The sequence below is a fragment of the Thalassophryne amazonica genome, chromosome 10 (genome assembly GCF_902500255.1).
Source record: "Thalassophryne amazonica chromosome 10, fThaAma1.1, whole genome shotgun sequence".
NCBI lineage: Eukaryota > Metazoa > Chordata > Actinopteri > Batrachoidiformes > Batrachoididae > Thalassophryne > Thalassophryne amazonica.
The window spans coordinates 68,033,914-68,048,127 of record NC_047112.1 but is presented as its reverse complement, the minus strand read 5'-3'; the positions used below and the strand labels follow the sequence as shown (position 1 = coordinate 68,048,127).

At 42.5% G+C, this 14,214-nt stretch overlaps 1 protein-coding gene across 7 annotated transcripts in view; it reads left to right on the top strand.

Annotated features, from left to right (window-relative positions):
• The window catches only part of nfic (nuclear factor I/C), a 152,780-nt gene that overhangs the window by 122,526 nt on the left and 16,040 nt on the right, over positions 1-14,214 (top strand). The window lies entirely within an intron of this gene.

Genomic DNA, 14,214 nt, shown 5'->3' with positions numbered 1-14,214 from the left:
AGACATTGAACTATATTGCTGACAAGCTCAATTATATCTTCTTAGTCTGTCTGCAGGTCATGAGGGGCTTGGTGATCCTTCAGCACATCAGAGAGACACTCGACAAAGTGTGTTTCAGAGTGCTGAAGAGTTCCAGCTGCTGTCCACAGCTAGAGTGAGACTAGTGACGCCAGAGAAGTGAATGTCGTAATCTAACATCCATCGTGGACCTTGCTGCAGCAACAGCAAGCCATGAAGTGCCTGTCGTACTGGAGCACCCCTCAGAGGCCTATGTCATGGCCTCCAAAAAGGACTGAGCAAACTTGAAGATTCTGCTGGTCAGACAGCCACAACCCACTGCCAGTGTGGTGAGTTATTGTGAACACCACCTGGAAGGCCTCCTTCAGGTAGGAGCTAGACAAAAGGAGAGGGACAGAAAGGACCATCAGGTCTCTGGATCTCCACCATAGTGCTTGAGGGGTGGAGGCTGATGTTCGATACAAATGGATTGTGGAGAAAGGAAGACATTTGCTATTCACATGTTGGTGTCTTCTGAAGGCGGAAAGCTCCTCCACTTTGGCTTCAGGGGAGCTAATGGTCTAATGGTTAAGTGTTGGGCTTGAGACCAGAGGATCCTCTGTTCAAATCCCAGCCTGACCTAAAAATCACTATGGGCACTTGGGCAAGGTCCTTAATCCCCTAGGTGCTCCCAGTGTGGAGTGAATGTCTTGTATGGCAGCAGCTTCACATCGCGTGAATGTGAGGCATTATTGTAAAGCGTTTTGAGCATCTGATGCAGATGGAAAAGTGCGATATAAATGCAGTCCATTTACCGTTTTTGCCATTTCCTCCACAGAGGCTCTGCTGCACAGTCAGATCAATCAATCAATCAATTTTTTTTTTTATATAGCGCCAAATCACAACAAACAGTTGCCCCAAGGCGCTTTATATTGTAAGGCAAGGCCATACAACAATTATGTAAAACCCCAACGGTCAAAACGACCCCCTGTGAGCAAGCACTTGGCTACAGTGGGAAGGAAAGATGATCTCTGTGGTTTGCATCAAACACATTAGGTATGATGGGTAATCTCTGCTGCACGTGGGCATGACGACACAGCGCTGCATTCCCCGTGGGGTCTGTCATGACCTCACTGTACGGTAATGGACCAGACTGGGACCCCAACACTGCGAATGACCAGTGTTTCAGCAAAGACACTGGTTTGTGGTACAACCCAGTTCAGTAGTTCACACCAGAGGAATGCAGACTAGTGCAGGACACAGGACATCAGAGGTCAGTCTGTCAAAGTGGAGAGCCTGGATGGAACCTAAGACCATCTGGAGAGGAAGAATTCACAAGAAAACGAGTGTGGGGAATAAACCCGGACATACCCGTGCGTGAGGAGCTATCAGGACCACAGTGATAGACAGTAAAACCAAGAAACACACGGAGGGAATGAAAGGGAATGAAAGTAACAGGAAATCAGATAAAGATGAGAGAGATAGAAAACAGACACGTGGGAGGACCAGAGGAGTGATGAACCTAAACTACAACCCCAATTCCAATGAAGTTGGGATGTTGTGTGAAATGTAAATAAAAACAGAATACAATGATTTGCAAATCCTCTTCAACCTATATTCAATCAAATACACCACAAAGACAAGATATTTAATGCTGAAACTGATAAACTTTGTTTTTGTGCAAATATTTGCTCATTTTGAAATGGATGCCTGCAACACATTTCAAAAAAGCTGGTGACAGGGGCAACAAAAGACTGGGAAAGTTGATGAATGCTCAAAGAACACCTGTTTGGAACATTCCAGAGGTGAACAGGTTAATTGGAAACAGGCGAGTGTCATGATTGGGTATAAAAGGAGCATCTCCAAAAGGCTCAACCGTTCACAAGTAAAGATGGGACAAGGATAACCACTTTGTGAACAACTGCGTGAAAAAATAGTCCAACAGTTTAAGAACAATGTTTCTCAACGTTCAGTTGCAAGGAATTTCGGGATTCCAGCATCTACAGTCCATAATATAATCAGAAGATTCAGAGAATCTGGAGAACTTTCTACACGTAAGCGACAAGGCTGAAAACCAACACTGAATACCCGTGGCCTTCAATCCCTAAGGTGGCACTGCATTAAAAGCCGACATCATTGTGGAAAGGATCTTATTGCGTGGGCTCAGGAACACTTCAGAAAACCATTGTCAGTTAATAGTTCGTTGCTACATCTACAAGTGCAGGTTAAAACTCTACCATGCAAAGTGAAAGCCATACATCAACAACATCCAGAAAAATCGCCGCCTTCTCTGGGCCTGAGCTCATTTGAAATGGACAAACGCAAAGTGGAAAAGTGTGCTGTGGTCTGATGAGTCCACATTTCAAATTGTTTTTGGAAATCATAGACGTCATGTCTTCCAGAAAAAAAGAAGAAAAAGACCATCCAGATTGTTACCAGCGCAAAGTTCAAAAGCCAGCATCTGTGATGGTATAGGGGTGTGTTAGTGCCCATGGCATGGACAACTTACAATGCTGAAAGGTACATCCAGGTTTTGGAGCAACACATGCTGCCATCCAAGCAACGTCTTCTTCAGGGACGACTCTGCTTATTTCAACAAGGCAATGCGAAGCTACATTCTACATGTGTTACCACAGCTTGGCTTCGTAGTAAGAGTGCAGGTACTAGACTGGCATGCCTGCAGTCCAGACTTGTTGCCCATTGAAAATGTGTGGCGCATTATGAAGCGCAAAATACGACAACGGAGACCTCGGACTGTTGAACAACTGAAGTTGCACATCAAGCAAGAATGGGAAAGAATTCCACCTACAAAGCTTCAACAAATAGTGTTCTCAGTTCCCACACGCTTGTTGAGTGTTGTTAGAAGGAAAGGTGATGTAACACAGTGGTAAACATACCGCTGTCCCAGCTTTTTTAAAACGTGTTGCCGGCATCCATTTCAAAATGAGCAAATATTTGCATGAAAACAAAGTTTATCAGTTTGAACATTAAATATCTTGTCCTTGTGGTGTATTCAATTGAATATAGGTTGAAGAGGATTTGCAAATCATTGTATTCTGTTTTTATTTACATTTTACACAATGTCCCAACTTCATTGGAATTGGGGTTATAAAACCCAGAGGACAAACCTGCACTGTGGCGTGGCAAAAAGAGTCAGACGCAGGGAAACGAGAAACCAGACAGACGGAAAACAAACCAGGGTGAGTATCAGACGGGGACCCCGCACCAGCGTGCACCATGACCGGGCTCCACTATAAGGCTTAACCGAGTCCTTAGTGCAACTAAAACCATGGACAACCCGGTCCGACAACTATATATTAAAAAAAAAATACAAATTCTCACGGAGCTGTCGCATCATAAACACAGCTGGTGTGAGACGTCTCACTGTTCACTGAGGTGCACGGGCACAGGAGATGCTGAGGTGGCTGGAAGTAGAATGGGAGTTGAAGCTGTTTGGGAGGAGCAGCTCCCCAGTGTGGCAGTGAAGGATGTGTGTTCTGTCCTGTATGTCACTGATTTGAGATCCAGAGCTGCCATGTTGAGTTCTCCTGCCAATGCATATGGCCCAAACTGTCGCACGTCAGAGAGATTTGTTGGGCAGAGTGATGATCAGTGATGATAATAAGTGATCTGAAGCCTGTGGTTTCTAACGGTTCTGACTTCTGACCCCTGATTTCACATTTATTTGAGGTGTCTGTTGTGACGGTTTAATAAACGGGCCTGCTGTTTTCGCTGAGCTCATCGTTCCATCTTTATCGGTCCACCTGTCCAGACAAAGTGGAACAGGTGTTTTTAGCCATCTGAATCAAGAGCCTGCAGTCTTCTCGCTGTGAGGTAGCAGTGCTAACCACTAATTCATTGTGCCACCATCAGGGCATTAGTCATGTGTTCAGTGGAGCTTATCTTATATTTCCTCAATAATTGTGCGGGTTTTTATGTTGTTTTTCCCCCACACTGGGCCCCGCCCTGCTGAACATCTCTGACTGTATTTGTTACTGTGGTACAGCAGGAAGCTCAGTGAATAAGTGGTCTGTTAACATATAGACCAGGGTTTTAGTCCCGCGCATTTGTGTACTTGGACAAGGCACTTAGCCTGAAGACAGTACCAGCGTTGGCTTGGGAGGTAACCTGTGATGGACTGGTGTCCCCTTCAGGGGGATGCAAGTCTGATGAACTAACTGATTCCATCAGCTGGTGGAGTGGAAAGAAAACCTGCACCCTCTTGGCCTTTTGTGGAATCAGTTTGAGACCTCTGCTCTGTGAGGACTTCCTTTGATGGTCTTCATTTTCAGAGACTCCACGTGAGGAATCCTGGACTTCTGGCTGAGGTAAATCCATGTTCAGCTTGAAGCAGCTGGAGGAACTCAGGGTTCAATTTCAATTTTCAATTTATTTTCATTTATATAGCGTCAAATCACAACAGAGCTGCCTCAAGGCGCTTCACACAAGTAAGGTCTAACCTTACTAACCCCCAGAGCAGCAGTGGTAAGGAAAAACTCAAGCAGACCAGACTCAAAGGGGTGACCCTCTGCTTGGGCCATGCTACACACATAAATTACAGAACGATTCACAAAACGAATACACAGGACAAGACAGGACAGGAGGGTCTCCAGCACAAATACCACACCCATCTCTGTATGGAGCTGCACCTTAAACAGAGAGTTAAAAACAGAATCAGGCATCAGAAAGACAAGAAATACAGTATAATTTGTCAGCATGAAACAACAAGAAAAACAGGAAATACAAAGGTGATCGCTGGCCACTAGCCCTAAGCTTCACTAAAAGACCCAGAATTTAGGTAAAGTTGAGGTCGCAGCACGCTCCGTTTCCTAATAAAATGAATTAAGAGTAAAAAGCGTAAAACTGTACTATGCCAGTATGCTAGCCATACGAAAGGGAAAATAAGTGCATCTTAAGTCTGGACTTGAAAGTCTTGAATCTGACTGTTTTATTGACACAGGGAGATCATTCCACAGAACAGGGGAATGATAACAGAAAGCTCTATGACCCGCAGACTTCTTATTCACCCTAGGGTCACAAAGTAGTCCTGCACCCTCAGAGCACCGGTCAACTAAAGCTTCATTCAATGGAGGTCGACTTGAGCTTTATTTAATGAAGGTCGACTGAAGCTTCGTTTAACGGTGATCAACTTGAGCTTCATTTAACGGTGATCGACTTGAGCTTCATTTAACGGTGATCGACTTGAGCTTTATTTAACGGAGGTCGACTTGAGCTTCATTTAATGGAGGTCGACTTGAGCTTCATTTAATGGAGGTCGACTTGAGCTTCATTTAACGGAGGTCGACTTGAGCTTCATTTAACGGAGGTCGACTTGAGCTTCATTTAACGGAGGTCGACTTGAGCTTCATTTAACGGAGGTCGACTTGAGCTTCATTTAACGGAGGTCGACTTGAGCTTCATTTAACGGAGGTCGACTTGAGCTTCATTTAACGGAGGTCGACTTGAGCTTCATTTAACACAGGTTGACTTAAGCTTCATTTAACACAGATCGACTTAAGCTTCATTTAACACAGGTCGACTTAAGCTTCATTAACGGAAGCCGACTTGAGCTTTATTTAATGGTGATTGACTTGAGCTTCATTTAACGGAGGTCAACTGAAGCTTCATTTAACGGAGGTCAACTGAAGCTTCATTTAACGGAGGTCCACTTGAGCTTCATTTAATGGCGGTCCACTTGAGCTTCATTTAACAGAGGTCGACAGAAGCGTCGTTTAACGGAGGGCGACTGAAGCGTCGTTTAACGGAGGTCGACTGAAGCGTCGTTTAACGGAGGTCGACTGAAGCGTCGTTTAACGGAGGTCGACTGAAGCGTCGTTTAACGGAGTTTCACTTAAGCATTATGTAACGAAGGTCGACTGAAGCTTCATTAAGAGATGACTGACTTTAGGCTTTGTTTAATTAATACAAACCAGAAGTTAAACACAAATAAATAAAAACCTGTAGTGTTTCTTCCCCACATATTTCATGTTTTATTTTGTTGACTTCATTTCAGTGGAAAAAAAATGTTTGAGCTGAGCGTTGAAATAACATCAGATTCATAAAAATCAGTTGTGGTGACCCCTAGTGGCCTGCTGCTGTGATGTTTGGTAGACGGCCTCTGTTCATGGTGAAATATCACTGTGTCATCTTTCATATTTATTGGTGTTACTGCTGAGAAGATAAGCAAGACTTCCTGTTTTGACCACTTTCTACAGGAAGTTTGCATTTATAATAATAATGATAATGACTTGGATTGATAGAGCACCTTTCAAGATCCCCAGAGCGCTTCACAAGTTTCATTATTCATTGCCTTGCACATTCACACAGTGCACTTGCTCACCTTTTGAGAAGTCAAACTCATTTTAACTTTTTGTCTTGAGGGTTCATAGATGGTGCAGGTTAGCATGAAGACTGCACACATATTTGAAAACATCTAAAGATTTGGCTCACGTGAGTGAACATATGGATAAATTTTGACAACTTGTATGGTGTGAAAAAAGTTACTCGACCGCGGCTCATTTTATCCATCATAATGTAATTATGGGACTTTACTAAGAGTTGTGACCAAGATGAAACCTAACAAAGTTTGTGTCATTACACTTAGTGAATTTTGAGATATAATCTTTGCTGATTTGTCACAGCCTCTGTTGTCAAACCGGCTCTACATTTGAAAAACTTCCTCAGTGTGTCTTTGGACATCAGGATCCTGGGCTTTATATTGAACTGAGTTCCTGCTGTGAAGATGGCGCTACACTTCCTCTAAGTGTTTTTAACTTCCTGGTTAACAACAAACTTTGGCACATTTTGTGATTTTGTACAAAAACTACATTAGAAGGAAATGGGCGTGGCCTACATTAGGAGATTCAGTGTAATCCTGTGAACATGTGGCTATGTGGCTTTGCTTGTACAGCACCCTCGCATGTGAATTTTTTTCTTTCTTTTTTTTTACACCTGACGCTTTTGACCAGCTCCAAAAGTGTCACAGCAACAAGTTGTGTAGGCTACAATACTGTATTTACTGAGGAAACACAATAAAATAAGACTTGGACGAAATCAATAGGGTCTCCAGTAGAGCTGGGTATCGATTCAGATTTCAAGAATTGATTCAATTCCGATTCTTAAGATTCAGAATTGATTATTTCGATCCAATCCAATATTGATTTGGGTTTGTGTTATTAAAACTGTTTTTGAGCTGTTACCTAATTGTCTAGTTATGCTAATACTATATTGACATTTGACAGCAAATTAATGAAGTATCGGTAGTTAATAATCAAATCAATTTTATTTATATAGCACCAAATCACAACAAACAGTTGCCCCAAGGCGCTTTATATTGTAAGGCAAAAGCCATACAATAATTACAGATAAACCCCAACGGTCAAAACAACCCCCTATGAGCAAGCACTTGAGGACAGTGGGAAGGAAAAACTCCCTTTTAACAGGACGAAACCTCCAGCAGAACCAGGCTCAGGGTAATAATGATGGCATAAGACTGATGGCACGGACCAATCCCCCTCCCAGAATGCTAGTCGTATTTTTATTTTACGAACATGCTGAAGGGCAGAATTTCCGAACAGATCCAGGGCAGCCAAAAGAGGGCGCCAGAGGTACCTGGTTCATTGCCCCTGACACAGGTACATTTCTACATGCTTCCATGTTTTGGCCTCATGCCTTGTTTCTTTGGACTTTAAAATAAGGCTGTAACAAAGATTTTAAAAAACAAAACTATGGCTTTACTGCACAAAATTTGTCCCTCAAAATGCAGGCAACAGTGTTTCAGTTATAAATTTAAATACAAATACGCTGCAGGAGAACTTCTCCCACAGCCGCACAGCAAGTGCTGGTGGAAAAGACTGACTGGAAAGTCAGTCCACACCGGAGAACCTTTGTGCGTGGTCCCACGGAAAAGGCACATTATAATGAACGAAAGGGGAAAAAAAAACAAAAACACGACTATGTGAAATACACAGCGGACGATTCTCTTTTCTTGCCCACAACAGACAAGAGTCCCAGTTGTCATGATTGACATCTTTAAATGTTTTGACAGAGGTTGATGAATAAATTGTGGACCTGCTTCTTCAAAATCAGAACCAACAGGTCCAATCAATGTAGAGAAATGATCATTTCCACACCCTCTGAAACAGCGCAATGGCCCAACTGCAGCGCCATTTCTTCAGAGATGCTGTTCCAATGCTGGCGAGAAGTGCATATATATGTGTGTGTGTGTGTGTGTGTGTGTGTGTGTGTGTGTGTGTGTGTGTGTGTGTGTGTGTGTGTGTGTGTGTGTGTGTGTGTGTGTGTGTGTGTGTGTGTGTGTGTGCGCACACAACCCAATTCCAATGAAGTTGGGATGTTGTGTAAAATGTAAATAAAAACAATACAATGATTTGCAAATCCTCTTAAACCTATATTCAATTGAATACACCACAAAGACACAATATTTAATGTTCAAACTGATAAACTTTGTTTTAGTGCAAATATTTGCTCATTATGAATGCAACACATGCCTGCAACACATTTCAAAAAAGTTGGGACGGGGCAACAAAAGACTGGGAAAGTTAGTGAATGCTGAAAGAACACCTGTTTGGAAACAGGTGAGTGTCATGTTTAGGTATAAAAGGAGCATCCCCAAAAGGCTCAGCCGTTCACAAGCAAAGATGGGGCGAGGATCACCACTTTGTGAATAACTGCATGAAAAAATAGTCCAACAGTTTTAGAACAATGTTTCTCACAATGTGCAATTGCAAGGAATTTAGGGATTCCATCATCTACAGTCCATAATATAATCAGAAGATTCAGAGAAACTACACGTAAGCCGCAAGGCCGAAAACCAACACAGAATGCCCGTGACTTTCGATCACCCAGGTGGCACTGCATTAAAAACCATCATAGTGTAAAGGATCTTACCGCGTGGGCTCAGGAACACTTCAGATAACCATTGTCAGTTAATAGTTCGTTGCTACATCTACAAGTGCAAGTTGAAACTCTACCATGTAAAGTGAAAGCCATACATCAACAACATCCAGAAACACCGCCACCTTCTCTGGGCCCGAGCTCATTTAAAATGGACAGACGCAAAGTGGAAAAGTGTGCTGTGGTCTTATGAGTCCACATTTCAAATTGTTTTTGGAAATCATGGACGCTGTGTCCTCTGGACAAAAGAGAAAAAAAGACCATCCAGATTGTTACCAGTGCAAAGTTCAAATGCCAGCATCTGTGATGGTATGCGGGTGTGTTAGTGCCCATGGCATGGGCAACTTACACATCTGTGATGGCACCATCAATGCTGAAAGTTACACCAGGTTTTGGAGCAACACGTGCTGCCATCCAAGCAACATCTTTTTCAGGGACGTCCCTGCTTATTTCAGCAAGACAATGCCAAGCCACATTCTGCACGTGTTACAACAGCGTGGCTTTGTAGTAAAAGAGTGCAGGTACTACACTGGCCTGCCTGCAGTCCAGACCTGTCGCCCATTGAAAATGTGTGGCACATTATGAAGCACAAAATATGACAACAGAGACAACTGAAGTGGTACATCAAGCAAGAATGGGAAAGAATTCAACCTACAAAGCTTTAACAATTAGTGTCCTCAGTTCCCAAATGCTTGATTGTTGTTAGAAGGAAAGTGGTAAACATATCATTGTCCCAGCTTTTTTGAAACGTGTTGCAGGCATACATTTCAAAATGAGCAAATATTTGCACAAAAACAATAGTTTTTCAGTTTGAACATTAAATATCTTGTCTTTGTGGTGTATTCAATTGAATATAGGTTGAAAAGGATTTGCAAATCATTATATTCTGTTTTTATTTACATTTTACACAACATCCCAACTTCATTAGAATTGGGGTTTGTGTGTGTGTGTGTGTGTGTGTGTGTGTGTGTGTGTGTGTGTGTGTGTGTGTGTGTGTGTGTGTGTGTGTGTGTGTGTGTGTGTGTGTGTGTGTGTGTGTGTGTGTGTGTGTGTATATGTATATGTGTGTGTGTGTGTGTATATATGTATATATATATATATATATATATATATATATATAATGTGTGTGTGTGTGTGTTTTAAATCGATCTGTGGGAATTAAAATGAGAATTGATTTAAAATGGGCAAATCAATCTTTTCAACCCAGCACTATTCGCCAGCACAACTGTGCTGGGACCCATGTTTGCAAATAGCACCATTCCCTTTTTATTTTATTTATTTATTTACTTTTATTTTTATTTTATTTTTAACAAAAACATTCACAGTGCAAAGAAAATTAAATGTGACATTTACGAGGTCTGTCCAAAAAGTATCGTACCTTTTTATTTTTTTCAAAAACTATATGGATTTGAATCACGTGTGATTGCATCAGCCAAGCTTGAACCTTCATGCGCATGCGTGAGTTTTTTCACGCCTGTCGGTGGCGTCATTCGCCTGTGGGCAGGCTTTGAGTGAGCACTGGTCCAGCCCCCTCGTCGGATTTTCATTGTCAGGGAAATGGCTGAGCGACTGCCGCTTTGCTCCATGAAAATTTTTTCAGAAACTGTGTGAGACAGCCAGGTGGAAACCATTCGGAAAATTCAGATGGCTTTCGGTGAAGATTCTATCGGCGTCACATAGAGTAAGGAGGATTACAACCTGATTAAAGATGGCCCACGCTTCGAGCGGCCATCGACAGGCCATTGACAGACGTTGTGTGACTACCAGAGAAATCGCAGAAAATGTGGACATCAGCACTTTTGCGGCACATTCCACTGTTACAGGAGATTTTGTAATGAAAGACATGCGGAGGAATTTGCGCGTTGGGAGGTAGCCGCTCATGGCGCACAACAAAAAAAACACCTCCGTGTTGGAAACCATTCAGAAGATTCAGATGGCTTTTGGTGGCTTTTCAGTCGAGTGAGTATCCGAGAAATTGTGTAACAGCTGGGCATGCCACAACATGTCCTGTGAGACTTCCAACATGGAGGTGTTTTTTGTTGTGCGCCATGAGCGGCTCCGTCCCGACGCGCGAATTCCTCCACACGTCTTTCATTACAAAATCTCCTGTAACAGTGGAATGTGACGCAACAGTGCTGATGTCCACATTTTCTGCGATTTCTCTGGTAGTCACACGACGTCCCGGATCAACACAGCCTTCACTTTGGAAATGATCTGGTCGGTTCAGCCTGTCGATGGCCGCTCACACCCTCCACCGCTGTGGGCCGTCTTTAATCCGGTTGTAATCCTCCTTAATCTGTGTGACGCCGATATAATTTTCACCGAAAGCCATCTGAATTTTCCGAATGGTTTCCACCTGGCTGTCTCACACAGTTTCTGAAAAAATTTTCATGGAGCAAAGCGGCAGTCGCTCAGCCATTTCCCTGACAATGAAAATCCGACGAGGGGGCTGGACCAGTGCTCACTCAAAGCCTGCCCACAGGCGAATGACGCCACCGACAGGCATGAAAAAACTCACGCATGCGCATGAAGGTTCAAGCTTGGCTGATGCAATCACACGTGATTCAAATCCATATAGTTTTCGAAAAAAATAAAAAGGTCCGTTACTTTTCGGACAGACCTTGTAGTTGACATTTCCAAAGTATAGACCTGATTGATCCTCCAACGCCAGCTTGAAGCAGATATCTGAGAAAGGGAGCTGTCCCATCAGTGCAGCGGATAACTGAAAAAATGCTTCAAATGGTGATGCAAGCACCAAATTTGGCACACATACTCCTTAGACATTACTCTTTTAAAAATGCCAAGTGGCCACATGAACTTTCAATAGGCAGCCAAGAAGGGGTCAATTGAAGAATTACACAGGGGTCAAAATTTAAAAATGCTCCAGTCATATTGAAAGGTATTCCATATTATTTGCCTGATCAAAAAGATTCCAAAAAGATGTAGTTTGGACTATCTGTGAATGAATGTTCTGGAGTTATGGGGTAAATACAGCAAGAATGGTGACAAAGGTCAGTTTCATTTTGTACAGGGGTCAAAAGTTAAAGTTGCTCCAATTTTGGTAAAAAGTGATGCGAATTATTAGAGTGAATATGGTTTTCAAAAGGAATAGTTTGTATCATGTATCATGCTTAGTTATCATGTTACAGGGTAGCATGTCACATGTCATAGAATCCAATGGATGCCGACATTGTTTAACCTTTAAATCAAGCATGCAACACAGTCAAAACTATTCCATTTATTAATCCTATTAGCTCAACCAGTAATTTGCACCACTTTTTACCAAAATTGGAGCATCTTTAACTTTTGACCCCTGTACAAACTGAAATTGACCTTTCTCAGTGTTTTTGCTGTTTTTACCCCATAACTCCATAACATTCATTCGCTGATAGTCCAAACTATACCTTTTGGAATCTTTATGATCAGACAAATAATATGGAATACCTTTCAATATGATTGGAGCATTTTGAAATTTTGACCCCGTGTAATTCTTCAATTGACCCCTTCTTGGCCGCCTATTGAAAGTTCATGTTCCCATTTGGCATTTTTAAAAGAGTAATGTCTAAGGAGTATGTGTGCCAAATTTGGTGCTTGCATCACCATTTGAAGGATCCCTCAGTAAATATTCACTTATCTGCTGCACTACAGTGCTTTTTCAGTGGAACAACTTCAGTCTTCCAGCCACAGCAACCCAACACAGAAACAATGCGAACTGATGACCCGTCTGTGGGCGTGGACTGTCCCGACCATGACTACTCTGCCAGTACTGAGCCTGCAGCGCTGGATTTGTCTCTTGACTACAATGAAGAACTTCATGCACAAATAGCAAGGCTCTGAAAACAAATCGAGATGATGATCATCAGCAGGTTCTGTTTGGAACGGTTTGATTTTTACAAGGTCAATTAAAATATCCACCGTGTTTCTATTAGTATTAGAGCTGTGGAGCATGAATGTGATAAATGACAATAAGGATGTTCATGTATTTGCAGTTTAATGTCGAGTGTGGACACTAAACATAGCAGTAGAATACAGACGCTGTTTTTGTCAGTTCAGTTGTTGACCACAAATGTCATAAAATCCTTACATCAAACCCCACTGCCCCCTTACTTGACTAAAAACCAATTAAAAAGACCCTTTTGTTTGGATGTACCAAAGAGAAAAGGGGAGAAAACACATTAAAATGGAATGAATCAATGAATGACTTTTATTCTTTTTGGGGAGTGCTCTCACAGTTGGTGGGGCTCAGCCTGTCTTATGCACAAGTGCAGGAGCTCCAAAGGGAAAAGGTTTGGAACCTCATCCATCCAGGATTCCCCTTAGATCTGTGACCAAATTTCTCCAAATTCTAATTGTCTCTTTAACTGTCCAACAATCTTATTTTCCCACCATGTTTGGCAGAATCTGTCCAGCTGTTATTGAGTTATGTTGTGTATGTACACACACACACACACCAGTGAAAATAATACCCTACTACCATCACTTTGCCCATATGCAGGGTAATGGCATGGTGGTTTAGTGGTCAGCATTGGTGCCTCACAGCAAGAAGGTCATGGGATCGATTCCCAGCCTTTCTGTGTGGAGTTTGCATGTTCTCCCCGTGTCTGTGTGGGTTTCCTCCCACAATAAAAAAAAAAAATGCTTATTTAGAGTCTGCTCCTTTCTCTCCCCCTGACCAAGGGGGGGTCTCTACTTCTGGAGGTAGTCCCCAGGCACACTGCCCCTAGTGGTTGGATTGTGTCTAACTGTAATTAGTAAGTCCCTTCAGCTGCTCCCTTGTTTTGCACTCGGGGTCCCCACAGCAAATCCAAGGTGGATCTGCATGTTGAATTGGCACAAGTTTTACGCCAGATGCCCTTCCTGACGCAACTCCACATTACATGGAGAAATGTGGCAGGGGTGGGATTTGAACCCGGAACCTTCTGAACTGAAACCAAGCGCATTAACCACTTGGCCACCACCCCTGCTTTGTGTCTAACTGTAATTCGGATGGTTAAATGCAGAGGATACATTTTGTTGTATGTATATACGTATGTGCAATGGCAATAAAGGCTCTATTCTATTGAGTGAAATCAAATCTAAGCTGCGCAACTCCAAATTGGTTTTAATAAAAAAAAAAAAAAAAAAGAAGAAATCTACATAAGTACAAGTTGAAAATACACACTGAAGTACACGGAAACAATCTTTTGTTCAAAACACTTCAGGGGGAGGGCACGCTGGTTGCTGGATGTTGGCCTGTACTGGTTACTTGAACTTTGTCTTCACTGAAATGGTGTCTTCCAAAGTACACAGTCTCTGTTTCTGACA